This window comes from Cervus elaphus, chromosome 30 (assembly GCF_910594005.1).
Source record: "Cervus elaphus chromosome 30, mCerEla1.1, whole genome shotgun sequence".
Taxonomy (NCBI): domain Eukaryota; kingdom Metazoa; phylum Chordata; class Mammalia; order Artiodactyla; family Cervidae; genus Cervus; species Cervus elaphus.
The window spans coordinates 85,793,217-85,820,646 of NC_057844.1; the positions used below are offsets into that span (position 1 = coordinate 85,793,217).

At 52.9% G+C, this 27,430-nt stretch overlaps 1 long non-coding RNA gene across 1 annotated transcript; it reads left to right on the forward strand.

Moving 5' to 3' along the window:
- The first annotated feature begins 4,458 nt into the window (after window positions 1-4,458).
- On the forward strand, window positions 4,459-26,531 carry LOC122686598. The gene is made up of 3 exons (XR_006338844.1): window positions 4,459-5,723; window positions 19,223-19,416; window positions 25,150-26,531. It is a non-coding gene; the product is annotated as an uncharacterized LOC122686598 (long non-coding RNA).
- Window positions 26,532-27,430: the final 899 nt, after the last annotated feature.

Genomic DNA, 27,430 nt, shown 5'->3' on the forward strand with positions numbered 1-27,430 from the left:
AGCGCCCCCTCCGTCGGGGCTGAGCCGCGGGCACAGGGCCCCCTCCGTCGGGGCTGACCCGCGGGCACAGGGCCCCCTCCGTCGGGGCTGAGCCGCGGACACAGGGCCCCCTCTGTCGTTGCTGAGTCACAGGCTCTGTGGGGCCCGGGATCCTCCCCTTCAGCCTCCCATCTTCTGGTTCTGTGACTTCCCGAGTCTCCATGTAAGACTGACCATCTGGTCAGCTGCCGTTTGCTGAAACATCGAGGTTCCCACGGCTTTCAGGGTGCTGGGAAGCAGGGCTTGGAGCTGGCACGTCCCTGGAGTGCAGGTGACGCGTGGTGGCCTGACCTCCGCTTGTTGCCCAGGTCACTGGATGCACATGCGCAGCTGCAGCGGCATGGATCCCATCTGTGAGGGGATGCAGCCTCCATGGGCCCGTGGGCTGCCACGTGCCTGGGGACATGTGGTTGAGAGCAGCTACCTATGGAGGGTGCAGGGGATGTTCCCTTACCGTGTTCTTGCATCTCTGCACCTGTTCTGTCTTTTGCAGCAAGCACAAGTTACTGCTACGACAAGCCCGTGAGTATCGAATGTTGGAGCCCCTGCGGGTGGGGAGACCAGGTGCAGAGGGAGGGGCCTCCGTAGATGCAGAGGCCAGGTGTGAGACCCACCCCAGCTTCGCGCTCAGAGGAGGTGCCTCCCCTGGTGTGAGGATGCTGAGCGTGTGGTGTCTCCGGCCAGTCAGGCCCAGTCCCAGAGGGGCTCAGGGCTGCCTGTCTGTCGGGCCGAGTTACTGGGTGCTTCTGTCTGTAACAGCCGTCAGGATCTTTGAAGTCGAATGACTTGGTCTCTGCTGAGGCCAGGGGTGGGCGCCCGGCCAGGGGCCAGGCCTGCTGTGTCATTGGTCATTCAGCTGACAGAAAGGAGGGGTCATGATAAGACAGTAGTGACATCCCCCGAGCTCGTCCCCTTCGCTGGTGACGGGTGCGGGTCAGTGTCCAGGCGGGTGGGCCAGGCAGGGCTCCGGGCCACTCCTCCCTGCCAACCGTCTGATGAGCTGCGGCCCGAGCCTCCACCCAAGTCACACCAGTGGCTTCCGTTGTGGGGACCCGGGTCAGTCCTTTGCGGCCAGAACTTGTGCACCTGTAGGAAGCGGGGAGGGTGATGCTTGGGTGTCTTGGTCTGATCTGCCTTCCAAGGCTGGTCTAACAGCGCCATGGGGGAGGCCACCTGAGGACCCCGGAGTCGTGTGCAGCCTCAGTTTTGAACCCACCACCTGCCGACAGAAACAATCTGGGATTATGGACATGGGTGCCTAGATGAGCTGGTCTGAGCCTTGACCTTTACACAAACTGATGAGCTTTGCTTTAGTTAATGAAAAAAACCTGGTTCAGTGAGAGCTTGAAGACACCTAGAAATCATCCTCTGGAGAGGATCAAAAATGTTTCCAGTAGCCGCGGGAGCCCCTGGGGTTGACCAGCTAACACTTGTGGCGTTGGTTTCACCTTCAAGGGCAGGACAGGTGAGCGGTGACCTGTGAGGCCATCCCCATGCAGCCAAGACACCAGCGTGTGAACTTGGGTTCATTTCCTGAGGTTGGCAGAGCCGGGAGGCCCGTCTCCGCAGGCTCCTGACCCCAGGCTGCCTCCCGTGTGGTTTGTCCTCTGTCTGTGGGCGTGACATGCTGTAGTTTTAAATATTTCAAAACCTGACTCTCACACAGATGCAGAATGAACAAGTGTCAAATATTTATCCTCTCATTAACGAGGGAATCAGAGAGTGAAGTTGTTCCAGGAGCATTTTAAGGAGCTGGTGTCCACAGCCGCTGAGGGACTGCGTGCAGGGCTGCGGGGCTGGATGCTCAGGTGCTGTGTGCCCCGCAGGGTCGCGTGGAAGGAAGTCACGCGCCCCTTTGCCAGTGAAGCTCTAACCCCACAGTGACTCTGCAGCCTGCCTCTGTGACCCGCAGGACGCTGGGCCCCGGTGAACGCCTGGTGGGCTGGGCAAAAGGACAGGCTGATGCTGGGGTCTCGCCACATGCTGTCCGGCCAGATCTCCAAGTCTGGGGTATTTTTCTCAACACAGATGGTGCTCACCTCCCCGAGAAGAGGCCATTGTACTATCAGACAATGTGGTCTGTCCTCAAGTAGCCTTTAACCTGCTCTGGCCGGTGACTGGAGCTGTGACTCCAGGTAACAGGAAAGCTGGTTCACAGGCCTGATTCCCTCACAGTGGGTTTCCCCATTCACGAACGCCCTGGGGTCAGTGCCCACCTAGAACACCTGGCGGAGTGGGCCTGCAGGTGCCTCCCTGAGGACCACTCGTCCTCAGAGTGGGTCTGCTTCCCCAACAGCTCTTTATTTTACGCTTAATGGAGAACAAGAAAATTCTTGTTGGAATTTCTGTTTGGAAGCCAAGAATAGATCTGTAGGCTGTTGCATCTGTAAAACAAATTCCAGGCGGTGAACCTGGTCCCGTTCTTAAGACTCCACGGTTAGCAGCACCCACCTCTGCCGCTCCATCCCTGGCAGTGTGCTGTGGAATCTGCTCGTGTTTGGTGCTCAGGGAACCTCAGACCTGGAGGCGGGCCCTGCCAATCAGGGCCGGCGGGTGCTGGCCGGGGACATGAGGCTGTGCACGCTCCCCCCACCCGTCCTGGCCGTCTGTGAGCAGGAGGGGAGCCTCGGGGTCTGCTCCCCTCCCTGAAAGTCACGAGGGTCTCGGGGCTTGGACGTGGAGGTGACTCCGTGGTACAGGCCAGCCACCCCCATCTTCACAGGTAGCGCTGTGTTCCCTGGTGAGGCCTGTCTGTCCTCTGTCCAGGGCACGTCTCCCGGGTGATGCCCTGGTATTTAGTCACCCACCCCTCCCCCTGCAACTCGTGAAGCCCAAGGTTGCAAGCAGCCTGTTTACTTGATGAGGACATTTCCTGGGAGCTGAGCAGGGCGGGGTAACTGATCTCTAAACAGCCGGCTTCCAGGTGACTGTCCCAGGTGACTGAGAACCGAGGCTCTGTGCTTGGTGGGGGCGGCACTCACTCCAGAATGTGGAGCGAGGCCTTCCTCCTGCCCAGGCTGTTGCACTCCGGGACGTGTGTGATTCACGCTCCACATGAAATCACATCTCCTTCTCCTGCTTTTTATCGAAAGAGGCAAGGGAAACAACCCATTAGTTATGGGTGCTCTTGCTGCCAGACGCTCTGTGATCGCGGAAGCCAGAGCCGAGTGGGGCCTGGACACCCTCCATCCCTCGGCCCCCGAGGCGCAGAGGCCGGTGTTCTGGTGCCGAGAATGAGCTCATGCCGTCCAGGGATTTAACAGAACAGATGACTTGCTGCCCTTGCACTTGATGCACGTGTGGTTTCTAAGTGTGAGGTGGGCGGCCTGGAGCTGCTGCGATGTGGGGGGGATGCAGAGGCAGACGCGGGTCCGAGCCGCTGCCCCCTTCTCCAGGCCGCTGCCCTCCCTCCACCCGACAGGCTCCCCATGGGAGGCTGGCACCCCCATCTGCCGCCTGCTGGTCAGGGACCACGGCACTGCAGAGGGACTTCACGGGTGAACAGCCCACACGGGCTGCAGGACCCTGTGTGTGAATCGAGCGCATCTTTGTAAACTGGAGAGGATTTGGTGAGCACTGAGCGTCCTGTCGGTGCTGGAAATCCCAGGTCCGTGGTGTCTGAGTACCGCGGTGTCCCCAGGGGAGGTGGGGGACCCAGCCACCGCTTGAGGGTCAGTTGTGTTTTGAGCACTCTCATCACACTGTTTTGCTTTCATTTCCATTTTGCAGACGAGGGGTGTGAGGCTCAGAGAGGGTAAGCATTTTCCCTGGTATCAGAGGCAGAAGTGGTTGAGCTGAGTTGGAATCCAGTTCAGCGTCTCTCCGGTCTTGCAGTGACTCCAGGTCCGTGGGGGAGGGTATGGATGAGCTGCTGTCATCTTTCATGTTAAGAGAAGTTGCCGTGTCACTGCTGGGGAGTGTGTCCCGTTCCTGACGGGTCCAGGTTGTCCGCTCAGTATTAAGGTCACTTGTTCTCTGCATGTGACACCTTTAGAAAAGCAATCATTCATTGAGTATATGGACCATGTTTTGTTTGCATCTTCTTCAGTTGAGGGACACCTGGGTTGTGTCTCCTCTTTGGCTGTTGTGAGTGATGCTGGTGTGAATGTTGACGTGTTCACTGTATTTTCTCATATTTCCTACGTGTCCCCATAAACATGGCTGTGTCATTTTTCCCCCATAAACATGGCTGTTAATGGTTGATTTAGAAGTGCATTTTGAAAATATTATCAGTGCCTTTATTTCCATTCCACTAAATTCAATATGGTTATTACATAAATTTTTTTTATATAAGTAAAATATTTAAACATAATATTGTGAGTTTCAATGTATCTGCTTTTCAATTTTTCAGTGTCTTTCTCAAAGACTTCTAATGTTCCAGAAAAACTACTAAACACACACATGCACATGTCCAGAGGTGCATGTTCTTGCTTCTGTCTCAGGCCCCCATGTGGCCCTGCTGGCTCTCACGGCCTGGTCCTGGGGACACCGGGGGGTTGGAGGAAGCAAAGTGTCATCGTCACCATGGTAATTACCAATAACTGGTTTCTGCCAGGGCCCACAGGTGTCTTCTAGACTCTGAAGGAAGCGCCTGCGGGAAGCCTGGCTGTGTGAGCTGGTGCTGGGCCCCGGTGGCTTCACAGTGATCCAGGCCGTGGCACCGTGGTGCTGGCTCGTCCCTCCCCGGGGGCACCTGCTTGCGCCTCCTGCCTGTGGCTCAGTTCGCACGCGGTTTTGGCCTGCACACCCTGGCCCCCTCCTGGCGCGCCGGCCCTGGGGACCCAGCAGCCACAGGCTGTCCCCAGGGCCCGTGGCCTCCGTCCCCAGCCGTGCCCACATCCGGCCACGCCTCAGGCACCCCCTTCCCAGGCTGCTGGGCCTTTTGGGCCCTGAGCTTCTGGGCTGACCTCCTGGCCCCGAGGCTCTGCAGGCTGCTGTTTACCTGAGGTCTTGCCCATTGGCTGGGGCTGCAGAAATTGGGGTTCCGCCTGACCGAAGTCTCCACCTGACTTCCTGTTTCTGGTTCTGAGATTTGGGCCAAAGGCCACAGAGCTAGTGGATAAAGGACCATTTGACCTCGCTGACACGTCAAGGGCCTGAGAGAAAGCGCTGCAGCGTGTTTAAGCGGGAGAGCGGCTGCAGGACCCATGGCCTGTCTGGCACGTGGCCCAGCCCAACGCGGCCACCCCCCCAGTGGTGACGGAGCCACGAGGGGTGACAGGCCACCCGGCGCCCCCGACGCGCCCCCGGTCTTTCCAAGCGAGACCCGAGACCCGTCTCGGGCTGGAATGCGGCAGAGGAAACGCTTTTGTGCAGCCCAGCTTATCTGATTTCCCAGCTTGTTGCTCCGTCTTATCAAAACAGGCTGCTTCCTGTGTTACACAAGGCGAGGAGGTGTGAGCGGCCCGGGCAGCGGCTGCAGCGAAAGCCCGGCGTTGGAGGAGGTGGCCTTCTGCCCCTGGTCTGGACGGGACAGGCGGCTTGGGGCTTGGATTGTGAGGATGCCAGGTGAGGGACACGGCGGGCTGGACAAGGGGAGGCCCTTCACCAGCTGGTCTTCCCTCTTTGAGCCGCCCACAGGGTGGTGCCTGGTGTAGGCGGGCCTGGAGAACGGCGGAGGAGGACGCGTGTGCGCGGCTGAGACGGCCGTGTCCGCGGCCAGGGTGTGTTCGCCCCAGATTAATGTGAGTGAGCCGCCTCGAGGGCCCCTTGTCCACCCAGGTGGAGGCTGTGCGCCGTTCCCGAGGGCAGAGCCCGCCTCTCGGCTTTGGTCCAAGCAGCCCCGCAGAGGAACGGGCGCCCAGAGTGGTCCGTGCGGTGGAGGGGGCTCCACACGCGCTGAGACCGAGGACTACGCACAGCCAGCCCACCCCCACCGCAAGGATCCGGCCCGCCGCCGGCCTTGTTTTGTCTACACCCCACCCACTTCCTCATAGGGTTATTTTAAGCCAGTCCTAGACGTCATATTATTTTATCTGTAAATATTTTAGAAAGTATTTCTAAAAGCTAGATAAGAACTAAAAACACCCCCAGGAAACCACAACTCGCATTTTACAATGAAAATAAGTGACAGTGACTCCTCCCGGTCATCAGATATCAGAGTGCGGATTTCCCCGGCTGTTTCCCCGGTGGTTTCTTGCTGTTTCAGCGGCTCTTTTGCCATCTTCTGGTCCAGGCCAGGCTCTGGGCTGGGCGCGGGGAGGGGTCAGGCATGGCCCAGGGCACCTTGGGGGGCATACCCGTGCACTGGGGCCAGAGGATGGGGCCCAAACCCCCAGGAACTTGGCCGCCCTCCGCCCGGGGGAGTGTCTGCGCCCAAGAGTGGAGGCAGGGTGTGTGGAGGGTGCAAAGGCTGGATGGAGAGGTAGGCTGGGACCCCGCACTGGGGCCATGACAGCTCCCCTGGATGAACCTGACTGAGGCTACAAGCACGTGAAGTGTTCGTGGGAGCTGGCTGCCTGGAAGCCTTCCGTCCCAGGGGTCTGCAGTGACCCCTGACCCCCAAGCCCCGCGCCCATCAGCCCACCCGCGGGAGCACCTTGTGTCGGCAGGAAGTCCGAAAGTTCAGCTCTGAACATGCGCGCGGCTGTGACCGCCATTCTGCCCCTGAGTCCCGGACCCCCGGGCTGGCTGTCCTCCTCCCGGGCGGGGGTGGGGCTAGAACCACGCAAGCTCCGGGAGTCGGTCGGCGTCCACGGTACAGGGTCAGCTCCCGCCTGCAGCCGCCACACGAGCCCCGGCGTCGGTCGAGTCGGCAGTCAGGGTCAGCTCCCCCCACCCCCACCCCGAGGCCTCCCTGACTCCGACCTACCTGCCTCCCTCCTTCCCTCCTCAGGACTCTGAGGTTACACTCGCCATCGGTACTGTTGCCCGGCCTCAGATCCTCCACGTCCACAGTCCCATGGGCCACAAGGGCGCATTCGCAGATCGGGGGTGGGTTGGGGGGGCGTTACCCCCACCCACACAAACCCCGAACAGCTCTGCACCAAGTGAGCAGATGCCTCCCCAGGGTGCCCTCGGACGCGCGGCTCCCAGGCCCCGTCAGGTAGTTTTGCTGAGATTCCGTGCCAGCGTGAATGGCTCGAGGCGATGTCCTGATAAACAGTTGTGTCATCAACCGTTGATAAGACATGCAGCCATAGTTCCTGTGAGAAGTGATCTTTCAGGTGCAGACATTCATGTGCTGGGGCTGCCCCCCGGCCCCCCACATCCGTGGCCGTCTCCTCCAGAGACGGGATTCTGGGTCCTAGATCCACCCATGCCCCAGGGTGGGCTGGGCTCAGGGAATTCGGGGTCAAGGCCATGGTGCAGCTGCCACCCCCTCTCCTGGGGGATCACGTGTGAGAGACTCAGGGCCCATCAGCTGTGCCCCCCAAGTCCTGCAGCCCCAACCCAGTGCTCACCTGGACCCTCTCCCAGGCTTCTTGCATCCATTCATTGAGTTGACGATTATTTATCAAGTTCACATCATCATCTTCCAGGAACCATGGGAGATGTGGAGACGAGAGGCACAAAATAAATGAAAAATTCAAATATAGGGCCTTTTGCAAAGAACTTACCTTCTTTAATGGGGCAGATCTTAAGCAATGAATTGTCCAGATGGCACACCTGGAGTGTGGGTCCTGACAGTGGTGTGAGAAGTGACTCTGGGGGAGGTGGCTTCCTCCCATCTGGGGTGGGCCTGGGGGAGGAGATGAGCCTGGGGGGGGTGCTCCATCTGTAGCCCACGAGGCTGTGTGGGGCATGTGCCCCGAGGGGACTGAGGCTGGGGCTGGAGGCAGGGGTCTGGGGGAGACCTTGGGCGTCTCCAAAGTGACTTACCCGAAGGAGCCCCTCGTGGCTCCTGAGTCTGACCGGCTTACCCCGTGAGTAGCGGAGCCCAGCCACAGCCCGTGACTGCGCCTCTCACACAGTCAAGGTGAGGGCTTCGGCTGAGGACGAAGGGGTCGTCAGCAGGACAAGCTTGCTGCCAGCCGGTTCACTGCCTGGAGGGCCAGTGTGGCATGTAGGAGCTCTGCTCGCCAAACCCTTTCATGTTTCAGGGGAACGGAAGGCAGAGGATGAGCATCCACTAGCCCAGCCTTTTATCTGCCTTGGACTTGAGGACAGCTAGAAGCGGTCAGCTTGAGGAGCTGAGATAAACGGACTGTTGACCTTTGGCATCCGCTGAGATGCTTGTCATCTTTCTTGAAGTATTGCACCGGCTACCCCTCCACTGCGTGCTGGGTAATTAGGGAGCAGTCATCTCACCTTGTTTCCCATCTTAAGAGAAAACTGCTGTTGCACTGTAATCATTATATTAAGTGTAGACTCTGTAAATGCCCTTTATCAACTGAAGCAATTATCCTCTGGTTTTGCTGTGTTCTTCTAATGTGGGTTCTTCTAGTTTGCTGGGTTTTTTAAATCATGAATGTTGAATTTGGCAAAGGCTTTCTGTACATGTGTCTCCACACATCTCAATGACCACATGGATTAATTTTTTTCTATAATCCTGTAAATGACAAAAATTCATTTTTAATTAAATTTTGAAAAACTTTGAGGTAATTAAAGATTCAGGCCAGTTGTAAACATTAAAGCAGAGAGACTGCTGTGGCCTCCTTCGCATCCCCCTCCAGCGGGAGCACTGTGGAGTGTCGCAGCCGGGGCGCGGAGGCCGGCGGGGGCCGGGGCGCGGAGGCCGGCGGAGGCCTGGGGCGCCGAGGGAGGCGGAGGCTCGGGCGCGGAGTCCAGTGGGGCTGGGGCGGCGGGGGCCCGGGAGGCGAGGGCGGCAGAGCCAGAGAACAGCTTTGTCTTCACGAAGGTCCAGCAGGTGCCTGCTTTCTGTCACACCCTGGTACCTGCAAGCACTTGGTTTTATGTTGTATCTGGAATTTATACTTGTTATGTTTGGAAAGACGGGTTCATGGGGAGCTACTGCCATGAACTGGAGCCTGTTCTTCTCTGTGCCTTTTATACGTGAAGGAAATGACTGCTCTTTGGTCAAGTGCGCAGAAAACTTCCCCCATTTTTCTTTATTTATTATGTTTATTTCAAAAGGCTGTTTGCATGTGAAAGAGTGCTCATACGTAGAGTAGCAAATGTAAATTATTGTTGTTGGGCTGTAAGGATGTGTGTGTCTGTGCTAAGCTGCTTCAGTCTCCTCTGACTCTGGGGCTCCCAACCGACTCTAGCCCACCAAGCTCCTCTGTCCTTGGAATCTCCCAGGCGACAATACTGGTGAGGGTTGCCACTTGCTTCCCCAGGGGACCTTCCCCACCCAGGGATGGGACCCGCGTCTCTTCTGTGGCCTTCATTGGCAGGGAGGCTCTTTACCACTAGGACCACCTGGGAAGTCCCAGGTGGTGAGGATATCATCTGACAGAGTTTAAAATGATGCTGTTAATTGTATTACCTTTTCTCCAGTTGTCTGGATTTTGTATCCAGAGAGGTAACCAGGTTTCCCTTAGAGCAGCCTGTTTTCCTTTCAAGATTGTAAAGTTGTAAAAACACTGACAGCAGAAAAATCATGTTTCCTCTATTGCTTTTCTTCTTTCCTTCCTTCCTTTCTTCTTTCAAATATAAATCCTTGCTTCATCTGAAATGTATTCTAATACATGGGATGAACAATAAAGTGTAGGAATTTTGTTTTACCCAGATGGATAGTTTATCGAATGATTTATCACTTAAATATCTTATTTTGACTCCTCAGTGTTAGCCTTTTAAGTGTTGCTATACCTGTTTCACAAATGAGGTATCTGAGATCAGGTTAAGTAAGTTATTCAAGGTCTCAGAGCTAAAAATTTTGTGAAGCCAGAGTCGAGTCAGGTTTGCAGGCTTCAGGGCCACCCTCGTCCCCCTTTCTAGCTGAAACCCCCATCTGACGTCAGAGCTCCGCTGGTCCTCGGGACCCCATCTCCTGGGCAACTGGTTTAAAAGAGCCGCTGGAAGCACAGACATCTGTGGTTTCGGGTCTGAGCTGCCTTGTAGGAGGCGTTGTTCTTATAGGAATGTCCTTGTGGCCTGAGGCAGCTGAACGTCCTTGGATGACCTAAGGCAGGTCATCCTTCACCAGATTTGGCTTCAGGACACCCTGACAGGACTCTGGAGTTGACTGTGGAATCACGTATTAACATCTGAGATGCACCAGTTGTATTTAGATGGAAAAGTTGGAAGAAGTAGGAAGACTCCTGCCTCAGAGACAGGTGCAAAGGAGTTGACTGGCAGCGAGGACGTTCCTTCCCGCACTTTTGTGGTGGGAGAAGGGTGCTGTCCTGAGAGGTGAGAGGGAGACAGCAGTCGGCTTGGCGGACCGGCGGAGCTGGGGGGAATGCTGCTGCTCATAGCCCCAGCACCCCAGGGGGTCAGCATCGGTCGGGTCCCCATCTACGGCAGCTGGCTGTGGTGCCCGACCCACGTGCAAGGCGTGCAGTTAACTGGGAGATGCAGGTGGCCTCGGTGCAGGACCACCACCCGCTGCAAGGGAACAGACAGCCCCCAGCCCACTCATGGATTCCAACACAGCAGACATGGGAATGCAGACCCAGCTGCAGTCCACTCAGTGAAGGGCCCGCAAAAGTGATGCTAGCAGCTCTGGCATGTGGGAGGTGAGCCTGTCGGTTAAGTGGAGCTGGGGTCCAGGCTGGTGGGGCCTGTCCTCTGGGACAAAGTCAAAGACTCCATCCCGATGTACCTTGAAGGGTCTTTGCCTCTGAGAGACAGTCTTCAAACATGCAAACAGCAGCAACTGAAGGTTTAGAGATTTATTTGGCTGGAAAAGTTATTTTCGAGGTTATCAGACATTTTAACTGTTAAGAGTTGGGGCAGAAGTAAAGCAAAGAGGATGAGGAAGAGGCTGTGTGGAGGGAAATCGTTCCAAAGAATAACTCTGACAATTTGGAACTTTAGGCAGAATTTAGTTTTCGACGAGAGAGCCAACCAGAGAAGAGAACCCAAGACCTTAGCCGGGTCCTCGTGGGCACTTTGGTTCAGCCCAGTCGGGACACTGCTCCTGGACTGTGCATCCTGATGGGTGTGGAGAATTGGGAGGTAAAACTTGCATATAATGGATTATAAAGCATTGATAAATCGACCATCCTATGTAGGCTTCATGTTTACACGATGGTTAACTGGTAAAGAATCCACCTGCAAATGCAGGAGACTGGGGTTCGATCCCTAGGTCAAGAAGATCCCCTGGAGAAGGAGATGGCAACCCACTCCAGTATTCTTGCCTGGGAAATCCCATGGACAGAGGAGCCTGGAGGGCTACAGTCCTCGGGGTTGCAAAAGAGCCCCACACGACTTAGAGACTAAACCACAGCAACAGTGTAATCTTCAGTTCAGTTCAGTCATTCAGTCATGTCCGACTCTTTGCAACCCCATGAATTGCAGCACGCCAGGCCTCCCTGTCCATCACCAACTCCCGGAGTTCACTCAAACTCATGTCCATCGAGTCGGTGATGCCATCCAGCCATCTCATCCTCTGTCATCTCCTTCTCCTCCTGCCCCCAATCCCTCCCAGCATCAGGGTCTTCTCCAATGAGTCAACTCTTTGCATGAGGTGGCCAAAGTACTGGAGTTTCAACTTCAGCATCAGTCCTTCCAATGAACACCCAGGACTGATCTCCTTTAGGATGGACTGGTGGGATCTCCTTGCAGTCCAAGGGACTCTCAAGAGTCTTCTCCAACACCACAGTTCAAAAGCATCAATTTTTTGGCGCTCAGCTTTCTTCACAGTCCAACTCTCACATCCACACATGACCACTGGAAAAACCATAGCCTTGACAAGACAGACCTTTGTTGGCAAAGTAATGTCTCTGCTTTTTAATATGCTATCTAGGTTGGTCATAACTTTCCTTCCAAGGAGTAAACGTCTTAATTTCATGGCTGCAATCACCATCTGCAGTGATTTTGGAGCCCCCAAAAATAAAGTCTGACACTGTTTCCACTGTCTCCCCATCTATGTACCATGAAGTGATGGGACCGGATGCCATGTAATCTTCACCCCCTCTCAGTGGCTCCCCACAGCCCCCCTGGGGAGCCAGGGTTCTGCTGCTTCCTTCGCGGGCATGGGTCTGCTCTTGAACCTGGCAAGTGTGGACGCATGCCGAGTGTGGCCCCCGCCTGTGGAGCCGTCCTCGTTGTCCTGGCTCGGGAGGGAAGGTGGCCCTTTGGGATGCCGAGTCACCGTCCTCCCAGTGCAGAGCATCTGGACGGAGACGCTGTGCTTCTGTTGTTGGGCCACGTGTGGACGAGTCCCTGGTTCTCTGGGGAGGGGCTGGGGTCGGGTGCGGGACCTGAGCAGCGCTCGCACAAAGGGCCAGCAGGTGGTTCCCAGCGAATGCAGAGACCACAGGACACCAGGGAGCCTCAGGCTCGATCACGAGGTCCGCCTACGGCTGGTGGTGACCAGGGCTCAGAGTCACCAGAGTCACCATCCAGACAGGCCGGGGGCCGGGACGGGAGCTTCAGAAACAGCTGCAGGATGCTCAGATCCCCTGGCCCAGTCTAGAAGCAGATTCCTGTCGCTGAGATGTCCTTTTCCCTGCAGCACAGCAGGAGCTTAGATGCTCTGAACTGTCAACACAACAAAGGCTTTTGGCTCCTGTGGGCCTGAGGTTCTTATTTCAAACTTGAAAGGGTGTGGAGTAAGAATACATCATTGCTAATTGGACCTCAGGCTCCAACAAAGCAAAAATAAGCTTTATCATAACCACCCCCGGACTGAAGGAAGATGAAAAAAGTGCTCTGAGATTAGGGACCACAGGCAGGGCCGCCCCCGCCGGCCGAGTTGGCCCTGAAGGTCTCAGCATCTCCGGTGACCAGGTGCCCGGCCGCCCCCACAGCCTCGCACCCCACCCTTGGCGGCAGCCTCTCTTTTCTCCTGCCTGTGGAACCTGCAGGGTTGTTTCAGGAAGCAAAACATATCAAGCTGTATGGGAAGCAATGAAAAATCAATAATTAGAGCCAAATTTCCAAGAAAGAGATGAGAATGCTGTCACATGTCCTGTGAGTGCTTTGTTCTCTATGTGGCAGGAGCTTTTCCCACCCTGGGACCTCAGTTCTGCAGGCCCTCCCCCCCACCCAGCAGGTGCCTCTTCAGGATGGTACCCACCCCTGCTCATGGGCTCCGACTTCCTGGGGAAGACTTCGCGTGCGCTGAGGATTCCAAGCTTCCTGTGCACATTTTCCAGCACCTCGGATACTGGCTGCAATAGCAGGTGCTCCATGAATAGGGGAAAAAAGCGTAACTCTCTTGGTGGACTCTCTTAAACTCTGTGTAATGCATGCTTTAACATTTTTTGCACAGCTCCTCAGGGTAGAAAAATAAACTTTTCTCCAAAACTCTCCAACAAAATGCCAGTGTTTCAATATTTGAATAGATTTTGTTCAATTAAAAACACCAGTTTGGTGTAAGGCCAACCAAGAAACAGACATCAAAAGTGCTAAAGACATTTATCTCTTTGTGCCCCGAGATATTCATTACAGGACAGCATTATGGGTAATTGTGAAAAATACAAACAACTCAAGTGTCCCAGTGGGAGGTTACTAGTCAACCCTTGGTGGGTTCTGCTGATGGATGGAGGTGTGCTGATCCAGAGTTAATGACATTCGTCTGTCCGTCCGCAAGTGATGGTCAGGTGTTCTGTGTCATAATAAGGTTGTACCTCTGCTGTATGGGGACAACTATTTCTTGAACTATGATGGGCTTCCTTGGTGACTCAGCAATAAAGAATCCACCTGCCAATGCAGGAGACACGTTTGGCCCCTGGGCTGAGAAGATCCCCTGGAGCAGGAAATGGTAACCCATTCCTTCATTCTTGCCTGGAGAATCCCATGGACAGAGGAGCCTGGTGGGCTTTAGTCCATGGAGTAGCAAAGAGTCACACTCGAGTTAGCGACTAAACAACAACAACATGATACAAAATTTCTCAAAGAAAATATGGCAAAAATGTTCACTGCAGTTTTCTCTGGGTGATTTCTTCTTTTTTTCATTTGTTTTTTTGCTTTCCCACTTTCCCTGTGATGAGCATTTTACGATGGCTTCAGGTTGTGAGTGTTCTCTGCTCATGTACACGTGATTCCTGTTTTGGCCCTTCGCTGCCTCACTGGAAATTCCTGGAGCGGACTCGGAGCACCTGGCGGGGGGCGGGGGGAGGGCGGGAGGCGGGGCCTGCGGGCGGATGCCCCACTGGTGTCTCCGAGCCGGCCCTGTGCCCCCACCCCCAGGCAGATGCGGAAACAGGCGGGAAGGCATGCAGTGCTGGCAGGTCGCTGCCTCTCAATGCAGCCTTCACAGGGGAATTACTGTGTTTGGTCTGTTCACGGTGTTCCTGGAAGAGGCGTGAATCATTTGCTCACAGCTCCATTGTTTCGCTGCATACTTTCCCTGTGAGGTTGCCGCTGGTGGCCCGGGCAGCCTGCCCACCGCAACCAGGGCCTCGGAGTCTCCAAAGACGGTCTGTCCGAGTGTCTGAGTGTCTGCCTCTCTGGGTAAGTGCACATGTGGCTTTGCACTCACTTTCCCCAAATAAGCCTCCTGGCAAAGGCAGAGGACCTTTGTTGGTGACTTTGGTTATCAGTGCCTTATTGGAGCATTTTCTGAAAGAAACAGACCCAGGAAAATGGCCAGAAGGAGAGCTAGTCTTGGGGAAAATGCTCAGATGAAGCCAGGATAATACCCCAAATTGTGCCTGCATGCGCACTCTCCTGTCAGTCATGTCTGACTCTTTTCCACCCCATGGACTGCAGCCCAAAAGGCTCCTCTGTCCATAGGATTTCCCAGGCAAGAGTACTGAAGTGGGTTGCCATTTCTTCCTCCAGGCATCTTCTTGACCCAGGGATCAAACTCATGTCTCCTGTGTTGGCAGGTGGATTCTTTACCACTGAGCCACCTGCGAAACCACTAATAATAATAATAAATAAGTAAGTAAAATCGCTCAGTCGTGTCCGACTCTTTGCAACCCCATGGACGGTAGCCTATCAAGCTCCTCTGTCCATGGGATTTTCCAGGCAAGAGTACTGGAGTGGGTTGCCATTTCCTTCTTCAGGGGATCTTCCCGACCCAGGGATCGAACCGGGTCTCCAGCACTGCAGGCAGACGCTTTACCATCTGAGCCATCAGGGAAGCCCCAATAATACTACCCCCAATAAAAAACAATAGAAGTCCAGCACGAGGCTCTCCAAAAATGATGAGGCATTTGGAGAAAAAGACCATCCCTGTCCGATTACCGATACGTGTCCTGAGGTGGGGGTGCCTCATGGGGGAGGAAGCAAAGAATCTTCACGGAGACCATGTGCTGAGCAGGAGGCCTCCAAATTCATGCTGTTGCCCAAGCTCTGATGAATTTACACTATTTTAAAAGGAGAGAAAAGTCAAGGTTTGTAAACATGAGGCAGGTCACTTGTATTCAAATACCATGTTTATAATTGCAATAGATGTTTTAAGAGAGCAAGCAGAGATGCAGGATTGTAATACTCCAGAAGCACTGAGAAGTGCAGAAAGATGATGTCCCCAAAGGAACCGGTTGAATCTGAAAGTTTTCACTTGTAGATATGAGGGTAGTCGCGGTGGAGGAGCCAGAATAACAAAATGATCTCGACAATAATTGCTGTCTTCAGGATGTGATACGTATGCTGTCTTGTTTAAGCCCACAGCAGTCCCCTGGGAGAGGCGTCTCGTATCAAGTGTACAAATAAGGAGACTGAGGCGTCCAGCGACTGGGTGTCTTGCACAAGATCAGATAGTTAATAAGCAGTCTGATCCACGTGGCAACCCACACATGACTTTTAAGCTCTTACCAGCAATGTGGAAACCGATTCAGAAGCTAGTTCCAGAAACTTTCCAAAAGTAAATCTTGGCAAGGATACCATAGCCAACCTTGCCCAAAAGCATTGTTGAAAGGAAGACTCCACCTCCATCTACCTACTTGTCAGGCACCTACTTGTCAACCCCAGGCACCTACTTGTCAAATTTTATATTTGAAGAAAGGAGAAAGGATCATAGAAACGCCCATGAGGAAATGAGAGGGGCTGTCTGAGCCCTCACTCCCCAGACTTCTGAATCGAAAATGCTTGGTGGATGTCAAGTAAGCACTTGCAGCTTGTCCCTGTCTGCCGTATGTCCCTGTCCGCTGCAGGTCCCAGTAACAACAAGAGCCGTCCACTTAGACATGAAGCCAGAGCGAGGTGGACCATTACCAGGAGGTGGCATCTGGTCAGATGTAGCCAGAGGCTTGGCCCAGCTTGCCCTGGTCATGTAACCTCACAGAAACGTAGTCCACGATCTGCCTGTTTGGATTCCCTGGAACCCACTTATGTTGCTGAGGTGGGGTTTTATTCTGTTTCAGAACAAGTGGTGCCTATATAGAAAGCAGTGTGCAAAGGTATTTCAAGATATTTACAAGCAATGAAAACACAGATACAACATAACGGTATTTATTCCGTGAGCCCAAGCATTATTTCATACATGAGTGTTTCTCAAATTTCAGTCTTTTGCATGCTAATTCCAAAGTTTTGCCATATCTGAGTATCTGCCATATCTAAAAATAATAATATTTTTAGTATTTACTTCATGCACCTTTAATAGATTAAAATCTTAAATACATCCAGTGCCACCTGAAAATATATCTGTAAAATCAGCTTCATGGTACTTGCTGCACGTTTTTTCTACAATACACTGAAATAATTAGCAACTTTTAAAATAAAACGTACCCATCTATGGACAATCTCAAATTCCTGGTAGACTTCCTCCACACTCTGAGCCCCGAGGAGATGGGTCACTGCCTTCCTCTGGAAAGCAGGGTAGCACAGAACGAGAAGAGCAGGGTGCGTGGCTGAGGGCAGTCACAGAAAATCCCCTGCCCCACCGCCCCCGGACAGAAACCCGGCTGCAGATCTCCACGCTGGTGTCATCCTCCTCATTTTGGTGGGAAAATCATTGATCAAAAAAATATAGGCAAGTCCCACTTAAAATCTAAGGAAGGAAAGCTGGCTGTAGTAGGTAATGTCTTATCCCAAGTAAATGTTTGCAGTAATAGGACTTCTGATGGGGCACATCTGATATTTGGAATGTCGTTGTTCAGTCGCTAAGTCATATCTGACACTTTGTGACCCCATGGATTCCAGCATGGCTGGCTTCCCTGTCCTTCACTGTCTCCCAGAATCTGCTCAGACTCAGGTCCATTGAGTCGGTGATGCCATCCAAATTCATGTGAATTGCACACCATTTGAAAAACACAAATAAGGAAATAAAATCATTGAGAGATCACCACTGTTAAGACTTTCACTCGTACTCGATATCTTAACACATTTAGATGCATGAATATGCATGTCATATCAACATATACATGCATATATCCTTGTGTGTGTGTGCGTGCTCAGTTCAGTTCAGTCATTCAGTCGTGTCCGACTCTTTGCGACCCCGTGAATCGCAGCACGCCAGGCCTCCCTGTCCATCACCAACTCCCGGAGTTCACTCAAACTCATGTCCATCGAGTCGGTGATGCCATCCAGCCATCTCATCCTCTGTCATCTCCTTCTCCTGCCCCCAATCCCTCCCAGCATCAGGGTCTTCTCCAATGAGTCAACTCTTTGCATGAGGTGGCCAAAGTACTGGAGTTTCAACTTCAGCATCAGTCCTTCCAATGAACACCCAGGACTGATCTCCTTTAGGATGGACTGGTGGGATCTCCTTGCAGTCCAAGGGACTCTCAAGAGTCTTCTCCAACACCACAGTTCAAAAGCATCAATTTTTTGGCGCTCAGCTTTCTTCACAGTCCAACTCTCACATCCACACATGACCACTGGAAAAACCATAGCCTTGACAAGACAGACCTTTGTTGGCAAAGTAATGTCTCTGCTTTTTAATATGCTATCTAGGTTGGTCATAACTTTCCTTCCAAGGAGTAAGCGTCTTTTAATTTCGTGTGTCATGTCCAATTCTGTGACCCCATGGACTATAGCCTGCTAGGCTCCTCTGTCCATAGGATTTTCCAGTCATGAAGAAAGGTGGGTTACCATTTCCTATTCAGGGGATCTTCCCAATCCAGGACTCAAACCTGAGTCCCCTGCATTGGCAGGCGGATTCTTTACCACTGAGTCACCTGGGAAACCCCATATCAACATTTACATTTCGCAAAAAAAGTGTTTGGCCTATCCACTTGATTCTGCAACATGCTTTTTCTACTTAGCAATATTGTTAGTACTTTTCAAGTTTACTAAAAACTCCTCTGAAATATTATCCTAAAGGCTTCATGGTATTTCCTAAGTGGAAATGAGAACTGATCTGGCTGGTACTGGGTCATGGGCCTCTACAACTGGTCACCTGTTCACTGCAGGTTTCACGTCAGGCACAGACGCCTGGACACGCGTGAGCTGCGGTGCACATTCAGCCAAAACGGAGCGTCTGTGGCGGGTCACCCCCATCACGGATCCCTGCTTCCCCCACGCTTTTCACTCATCAGACCAAACACTTCAACCAATAAAAGGCTCCGAGAGCACGCGGTGCTCCTCCAGACACACTCTTTTTCACGCCCTGTGGTGGAGTTCTGTGTTTTCACTTTCTCTACAAATGTGTGCACCGTGGGGTTTTGTACGTCTTCTGTTTTTTATGCACTTGGACTACCATTCTTCCCATCTCTGGTTCTGCTTTTGGTATTACATTTACATCTTTCAAGAAGCTCAAGTCTTTGCCTTACAATGTCTGTTGTTTCCTCAATATGAATTTTGTCACATTTCTTGACCTAATTAATCCTGAGGTTTAGTGGACTGTGTTGCTATTTTAAAAGGATCCTCCGCCCTCACCATTCCTGGCTAACTAGTAAAGTCTAGCATCTGGAAAGGCTATTGGCTTTGTATATTCATTTTATTACCCAACATTGTCATTTCATTTTTGTTTTACTAATTGTGAGTCCATTCTTTTGGGTGTTAGGGAAAGTTTTTTGACTTGAAGCTCTGATTCTGGAATCAACCAGACCTGTGTTTATGTTCTTAACACACCATTTGCTGGATCCAGGTCTTTTCCCCCCCGAGCTTTATTAAGATGTTATTAACAACAGTGTGTGAGTTTGACGTGTACAACGTGGTAATTCAATGCATGCATCTGTTGTAAAATGATCATCACTAAGGTCAGCTGACATGTGTTGCCTCACATAGTGACCATGTTGTTCCGAGTGTGCTAAGAACATTTAACATTTACTCTCAGCAGACTTCACATATTCAGCTCAGTGTTGTTAACTGCGGGTGCTGCTGTGGGCTGCCCATCAGACCCTTGGGACTTATCCACCTTGTAATGGAAAGCTTGTATCCTGTGACCAACATCTCCTGAAAGCCCAGCCCCCATGGGGAAGCCATTCCACTCTCCATTTCTGCAAACTGGACGCTTTAGATCTGCACATACAGGTGAGATCATACTGTGTTTTCCTTTCTCTGACTTATTTTACTTGGTGTAATGGTCTCAAGTTTTATCCATGTCGTGTAAAATGGCAGAATTTACCTCTTCTTTTGGCTGAATAATTATTATCCAGTTTGTTGTTCAGTCACTAAGTCATGTCTGACTCTCTGCAACCCCGTGGACTGCAGTACGCCAGGCCTCCCTGTCCATTACCAACTCCTGGAGTTTGCTCAAACTCATGTCCATTGAGTCAGTGATGCCATCCAACCATCTTGCCCTCTGTTACCCCCTTGTCCTCCTGCCCTCAATCTTTCCCAGCATCAGGGTCTTTTCCAATGAGTCAGCTCTTCACATCAGGTGGCCAAAGTATTGGAGCTTCAGCATCAGTCCTTCTCAGACGGTAAACAGTCTGCCTGCAGTGGAGACCCAGGTTCAATCCCTGGGTCGGGAAGATCCCCTGGAGAAGGGAATGGCAACCCAGTCCAGTATTTTTGCCTGAAGAATTCTGTGGACAGAGGAGCCTGGCAGGCTACTGTCCATGTGGACGTGATTGAGTGATTATCCATTTTACATATGCATAATTATCCAATATACATATGTGTGTATACTTATGATAATCATGGATAAATAAAATGTGATGTATGTGATAAATATATGTATATATGTATGTTACAATGTATAGCACTTATAACCATAATGTGATATTCACCTATTGACAGATACCTAAGTTGTTTCCATGTCTTGTCAACGCCATTCCCACCAACAATGCAGGAGGCTTCCCTTTCTCACAGCCTCATCAACACTTGTTACTTGCCTTTTTCACAATAACCATTCTGACAATGTGAGGAGATATCTTTCTGTGATTTTGACTTGCATTTCACTGATGATTAGTGATGCTGAGCATCTTTCCATGTGCCTGTTGACCACTGTCCAAAGTATGTTGTCTTTGGACAATGTGTATTTAGGTCCTTTGCCCATTTTTAAATTAAATTATTTGCTTTGCTGTTGAGTTGTATGAGTTCCTTACAGCAATATCCCTTACCAAATACATGATTTGCAAACATTTCCCCCATTCTATAGGTTGCCTTTTTGTTTTGTTGATTATTTCCTCTGCCATGCAGAAGCTTTTACTTTGACGTCGTCTGACTTGTTTATTTTTGGCTTTTGTCACTTGTGCTTTAGGTATCAAATCCCAAAACCTTTGCCAAGACCGGTATCGAGCTTTCCCTCTGCGTTTTCTTCTAGGAGTTCTACAGTTTTTATCCAGTTTGAGTTAACTTTGGTGTATGATATAAGACAGGGGTCCAGTTTCATTCTTCTGCGTGTGGATATTCAGTTTTCCCAATGCCACTCATTACCTTCTGAAAGCCTTGGCTCCTTGTCTGTAAAATGTTTGTGATCAGACCTACTTCCCAGGGCCCCAGATGATGTGTGTAAAACCATAATACAGACATTTTTAGAGATGTCACATATCAGTGGTAATAGCTTTGTTTCCTTTCTCCACCCCTCCCTTCGTCTTCTGGTGTCCCAGCTCTTATTTATTTCTGTTTGGTCTTACTGCATCGGGTGGGACTTCTAGACTGCTGAGTACAGTGGACACAGAGAGGCTTCCTGCCATGGCCCTGATGACCCTTGAAAGCTGTGTGCTTCACCCGGGGACCCCGCTCTGTCCCTGCTTCATCACCTCATCAGGAACCCCTCCAAGCCCACAGTCCACAGTCGCCTCCTGTCCTGGACTTGAAGTCTGAGCCGCTTCACAGTCTGGGAGCCTGACCTGGGCTCGGTGCCGCATGGATCGGATGTTCAGTCGTAAGCCCCTCCATGAGAGCTTGCTCAGCACAAGCCCAGAGTGGTCTCCAGGACCAGCTGGGCTCAGGGTCCGGGACTCCTGTCTGGGCCCATTGTGCTCGTTACCCCTCTCTGCCTGGGGGTCTCCACCTCTCCCTGCCTCCCTCCCCTACCCGCCCCAGCAGAAGGATTTGCCCTGGGCAGTTGGCCCAACGATGCAGTAAGACTTTCCTCCCCACCCCCTTCTCTTTGCTTATCTCTAAGTCTAAAGAAATGTTGAAATGTGTTGGGCAAAAACATCTGGGCAGCTTCCAGGTGGAGGCAGCTTGTCTTCATGGAGAGGATTTATGAGCTCAGATGTGCAGCCAAGAGAGGAGAATAAACCTGGCAACGAGCACACGTTCAGGAGGCTTTCCCACCAAAGTAAAAGGCAAAAACATGTTAAGGATATTTCCTTTTATTTTCCATTGTCAGTATTTTTTCATCAGATAGTGTTGCTGAATCACATCAATGTCTTTTCAGTGTAGGGGAAAAAGCAAATATTCCTTTTCTGATCTACTTCCTTTTTGTTTCCTTAATGTTGCTCTTCCAAAGGCAAAGTTGTTGAAATTTTGATGAAGTCCAATTGATCAAGTCTCTTTCATGGCTCGTGCATTTAGGATCCAAAGAAATCTTTGTGTATACCCAAACTGCACATTTTTTTCCTGGAAATCCTGCATAGTGTTATATTTAACACTCAGGGCTAGGATCCATTTTGAGTTAGTTTTTGTGTGCAGGGTGGTAAGGGTCAGTGTTGATTTTCTTCTGAATACCCAGCGGTTGTAGCAACAGTTGCTGAAAGGTATTTCTGTCTTCACCGAGTTACGTTGGCACCTTTGCTGAAAATGACTTGACCATATACATGTAGGTGTATTTCTACTGATACATAAAGACACAGTTGATTTTTTTTTATGTTGGGCTTGACTCTTGCCACCCTGCCCAATTCATGATGTTACTCCTGGTACTTGTCTTATCATGCATGAATAGGTGCCGATTTTTGTCAAATGGTTTTTCTGTGTGTGTCCCCTACTGATAGGATCATGTAATTTTTCTTCTTTGGTCTGTTAATATGGTGAAGTGCACTGGATGATTTTAAAATATTGAAACAGCTTTGCATCCCTAGAATGAACTTCAGTTGTCCCTGGCATAAAATTTTCCTACATGTTGCTGAATTCTATGTGCTAATGCTTTGTTAAGGATTTCTGCATCATGTCTTCTTAGTTTCCCTTCCGCTGAGATTCTCTGATTTCCCCTCAACCTGAAGCTGTTGTCACGGATACAGGCCTCTAGGCCTATCCTTCCTTTAGCGTCTGAAAATGCCAGGCTCTGTCCTTTAGGCTTTCTTGCTTTCTCATGAGACAATGTTGTAATGTGAGTGGTTTTCTAAATTTGTTGATTTAAATGTGTAAAACATCATTTCATTTTGTCTTCAGCTTTCAGAAGTTTGATTTTGCTGGTTTTTTGGTGTGGATTTCTCCTTTTTGGAATCCTTTTTTTTTTCCCAGTTTAATTTTGTGGGTTTAAGGCCTTTTGCAAAATCTCAGCTGTTTCTGTCCTTACTTATGTTTTCTTTAGCATTTCCAGCTCCGTCTTCACGCTCGTCTCCTCCAGGATCCTATGACACAAAGCCATAGCCCTGCAGTCCCTAACGTTCTGAGAGTTTTGGTTTCGGGTCTGTTCTCTCTCTGTTGTTCAGATTTGGTGGTTCTTGTTGGCTCAGCTTTCAGTTCACTGATTCTTTCCTCTGTCTCCTCCATTTTTCTGAGCCAGAACATTCAGGTTTTTCTTATTTCAGTTGCTCCTTCCAGGAGAGCCATCTGCCCAGCTGGTCTGGATGCCAGTTGGGTGCCGTCTCTCTGGGCCCCCAGGGAGCAGGTCTCAGGGTCCAGGGAGCGTGGTCAGATGTCGGGAGGACAGGTTCAGTCGTCATGGGACCACAGCTGCCCTCCAGGACATGCAGAGGCCCTCGGGGCTGCCCGCCCGGCATGCTGTCCTCTGCTTCCCTGGACGCAGACAGGCTGCCAGCCAGCCCTGGGGTGGTGGTCAGTCCCCTGACGTCTGCTCAGGCTCACAGGACAGTCTCTCTGCATGGCTTCGTTTCTCAGACTCAGGCTGTTCCCGGGTTGACCAGGACACACAGTGGCGGAGGCGACAGGCGCCGCACGTCCCGCTGATGGCCTCACCTGAGCTCCTGTCCTGATGAGGGCCGGGTGCAGGATCCGCAGGGCCAGTCTGACTCGGGCCCAGGCCTCAGCGCTGTGCTCCACGCCCCCAGCCAGAGAAGGCCTCGTGAAGCCTCGGGCCCTGCTCTGCCCGGCAGGGACTCGGCCACAGGCGGCGTGCGGGTGAGACGGCAGGTCAGCCTTGCTTTCCCGCCAGCCTGGGACTCCTGGCGCACAGAGGGTCAAAGGCGTCCCCCTCTGGATCCACGACGTAAACACAGCACGTTTTGTTAATGCCTCTCACCGTTCAGCACACCCGGTTCTGTGTGCTGTGTTCAGTGGAAGGAGAACTCCTGCTTGGTTCAAGCAGACCCTGAAGTTGGAAAGAATGCGGTGCTGGGGTGGGAGAAGGAGCCAGAGGGAAGGCTGGAGGGTGTGGGGGCGGGGCTAGGGGCCGGCCGCCCGCACGACCCGCCAGCGTGGATGGACGACCTTCCGTCCTGGCGTCCGGCGGTGCCACGGCATCTGGAGCGCATTACGCGTGCGCTGAGGGCAGTGACTTCCTGGCTGATCAGAAGTCAGTTCCTTATTGTGGCTGCATCTCGGGAGCCGCCTGCCTGAGTCCCTCCGTGATCAGAGGCCCCGCTCCCGTGAAAGTGCAGCTCAGAGCATCTCTGCTCAGAGCGGGTCCTGCGTCCTAACTACACTTTCAGTTCTTGCCGGGCTCAGAGCTCCACAAAGCTGGCGGCCCAGAGCGACAGCTGCAAGTCCCCTCCAGTCTGTCCTTCTCAGACTGGTCAGACGGACACTGACATTTTGGCCCATGACTGGCATGCAGAAAACAAGAGGATTTTAGAAGAGCAGCATGTCCTTGGCAAGCAAATTAGATAATCCTGCTGTGTTTCTGTGCCTTTCCTCTGCAATTATGGTTCCAAATCATAGAGAGCGGTTTCCTAAGAAGTAAAACCCCAGGAGACGGAAGACCATGGGGGCCGTCGGTGGGTAGATGTGGGTGGGCGGCCGCTGTCCGGAAGTTTCGGGTGTGTGCGGAGGCTCATTCCACCTGTGGAGCTCTGAAGCAGGTCCTGGAGGGGTGGCGATGCCGCACGGCCGGCTCTCTCAACTCCGACCTGAGACGGTGCTTGTGAAACCTGGACGCTGCGTGGCAGAGCTCACAGACACGTCAGTTGTGCTCGGGATGTCTCTGGGGGCAGAGCCAGGCTGGCGGCAGGATTCCATGCCCAAGGGAGGGTTTCAGGACGGTCACGCCGGAGGCCACCAGAGCTTGGCGGACTGCGCAGATGGAGGTTTCGAATTCGGCCTTTGTGTCCTCTTCCTCTAGATGCAGTCATCAAAAATCATCTCAACTGTCACTTCATGCTTAGTCGCTCAGTCGTGTCTGACTCTTGCGACCCCACGGACTGTAGCCCACCAGGCTCCACTGTCCATGGGATTCTCCAAGTAAGAATACTGGAGAGGGTTGCCATTTCTTTCTCCGGGGGATCTTCCCAACCCAGGGATCCATCACCTGTGTCTGCCGCATTGCAGGAGGACTCCTCACCCGCTGAGCCCCGGGTGAAGCCCTCACTCACTGAGTGAACACGATGGCCTGTGGGCCGTGTTGTTCCCGACACAGGATGCGAGAGCCTGCCGCATCCTGATGGCTGGGGACATGACTGCTCCATCTGTTGCCTCTAGAGGCGCGGTGGCCAAGGCTGACCCTGGTTCCATCTCTCCACCCTGCCGCCCCAGGAACCAGATGGCTGCGCAGACCTCACCCCACAGTGATGTCCCAGTGTGTGGGGTGAAAGAGGAGGAGAAGGAAAGGGGGCCCAGCGAGACGCGAGACTGGAGGGGCAGCATGGGCAGAGCTCCCGGCCTGGTGGGCATCATCCCACCACCTGGAGGACAGGTGAGTGTGGGCGTCACACCTGGGGGGGTCCCAGGAGTTTCTCCCCGAGGAAGCAGCTTGGGCCAGCACAGCAGGTGCTGACCTTCTCTGCAGAAGCTGCCTTGGACGTGGCTGGGAGTGTAACCACCCGCTCGGCTCTGGGGCTTAGCAGGGTGGGGGGTAGGGCCCAGTGGACACAGCTCGGATTCAGGCAGGAAACGGGCTCTGAATGCAGGAGGGTCCGGAAATCACAGCGGTGAGAACCTTCCACCCAGAGTGTCCTGAGGACAGAAGCTCTGCAGAAGCCCGTCCTAGAAAAGCGTGTGGACGGAAGTTCTCGGCCCCAGGCTGGAGCAGACTGGCTTCTGCCCAGACCTGGGGGACCAGCTGCCCCAGGGCCTCAGTGTGGGGCTTACAGGGGTGTGGTGTCCAGCCCACCGCCTGTCACGCGGACGGGCTCTCTCCAGTGGCAGCTGCTGGTTCAGGCTGCGCTGCGTTGTCGTTAACCCCCACGCGGACTTTCGAGGACCATCCTAATGTGCCTGAACTCACTCCTTCTCCTCCTGGAGGGTCATCTCTGAGCCCTAAGAGACAACGGCCCCCAAGGCCTCCAGGTCAGCACCCACTTTGGCCGTGGCTTGGAGGGCGTGCCCCGGCCTCCGGAGCTCTGCAGGGTCGTTGTCAGCTCACCCTTTCGTGACCAAGGTGGGCGGAGGACGCACCCTGGCCTCCGGAGCTCTGCAGGGTCACTGTGGCCCAGCAGAGCAGTGTGTGGAATGTGTTTATTTAGTTCCTGGCTCGTAGCAAGTGCTCGATAAATTTCAGAGATTGTCGCAAATATTTCTAGCGCTGCTGAGGCCGAGTGTTTAAGACTGCATCTGGTTCATCTTAGAGCCTCTGCAGCCAATCCCACCTCTGCCTTGGTTTAAACTTGGGCCTGGGAGCCGACCCCGAGGGGTTCCTGTAGAACAGTGAACCCCCTTCCACCTGTCATGGGGAGGCCTGGGGTCTCCAGCCGAGCTGCGAGCAGTCCTCAGTGGTGGGTGGGCGACGAGACTGAAACTGCACAGCTAGAGTGCCTGTGTCCAGGGCTTGACTGAGGCTGACCCTGCGCCTGTTGCAGAGGGCTCTTGAGAGTCCCTGGGGCAGCAAGGAGATCCAACCAGTCCATCCTAAAGGAAATTGATCCTGAATATTCACTAGAAGGACTGATGCTTAAGCTGAAACTCCAGTACTGTAGACACCTGATTTGAAGAACTGACTCATTGGAAAAGACCCTGATGCTGGGAAAGACTGAAAGCAGGAGGAGAAGGGGACGACAGAGGATGAGATGGTTGGATGGCATCACCGACTCAGTGGACATGAGTTTGAATAAACTCTGGGAGTTGGTGGTGGACAGGGAGGCCTGGCGTGCTGCCGTCCATGGGGTCGCAAAGACTCGGACGCGACTGAGCGACGGAACTGACTGACCCTGCGCCAAAAGGCGGGCATGCCGGTGTCCTCCCGCCTGGAAACTGCCCGCACCCCCTCCCGCTCCAGGTAAGCAGACTGGAGGTCTGCGCTTTTGCTCGCTGAGGCCACCCCCCACACCGGGTGCCCTGCCCTCTCCTCCTCCCTCACTCCCCTGCTCCAAAGGGTGGAGTTGTGCAGCCGCAGCTTAGTAAAGGCTTTATCTGGCACGGACGTGAAGGTGACAGTTTTTCTCCTTTAGTTTTTACTGCTTTAAAAAAAAAAAACAAAACACAAAATGCAATGAGTCTCCCGCTCAATCTTCTCAGCCACCTCCCCCAGGAAGCCCCCGGGCCCCCCTGGAGGAGCCTGGCCCTGCCTCCTCTGCAGCCCTGCTGGGACTGCCTGCCCCACGTCACTGTCTGTTAAGGTCTCTGTGTGGCCGCTTTCATGTGACCACCACCTCTCGCGGCCAGTTGTCAGCCAGCCTGCAGATGGAGTTCACCAAGAGAGGCCCAGCCTGGAGGGGTAAATCCACCTGACATTTTGTCGCTGTCTTTATTCTTGGGTGAATGTGGAATTTCACCCACTGATGTGTACTGACCGACTACTCGATGGTAGGAGGGTGATGGGTTTCTCTCTCCTGCAAGGGAGATGAGGGTGATGCAAGCATGGGACCCAAGGGAGACCGAG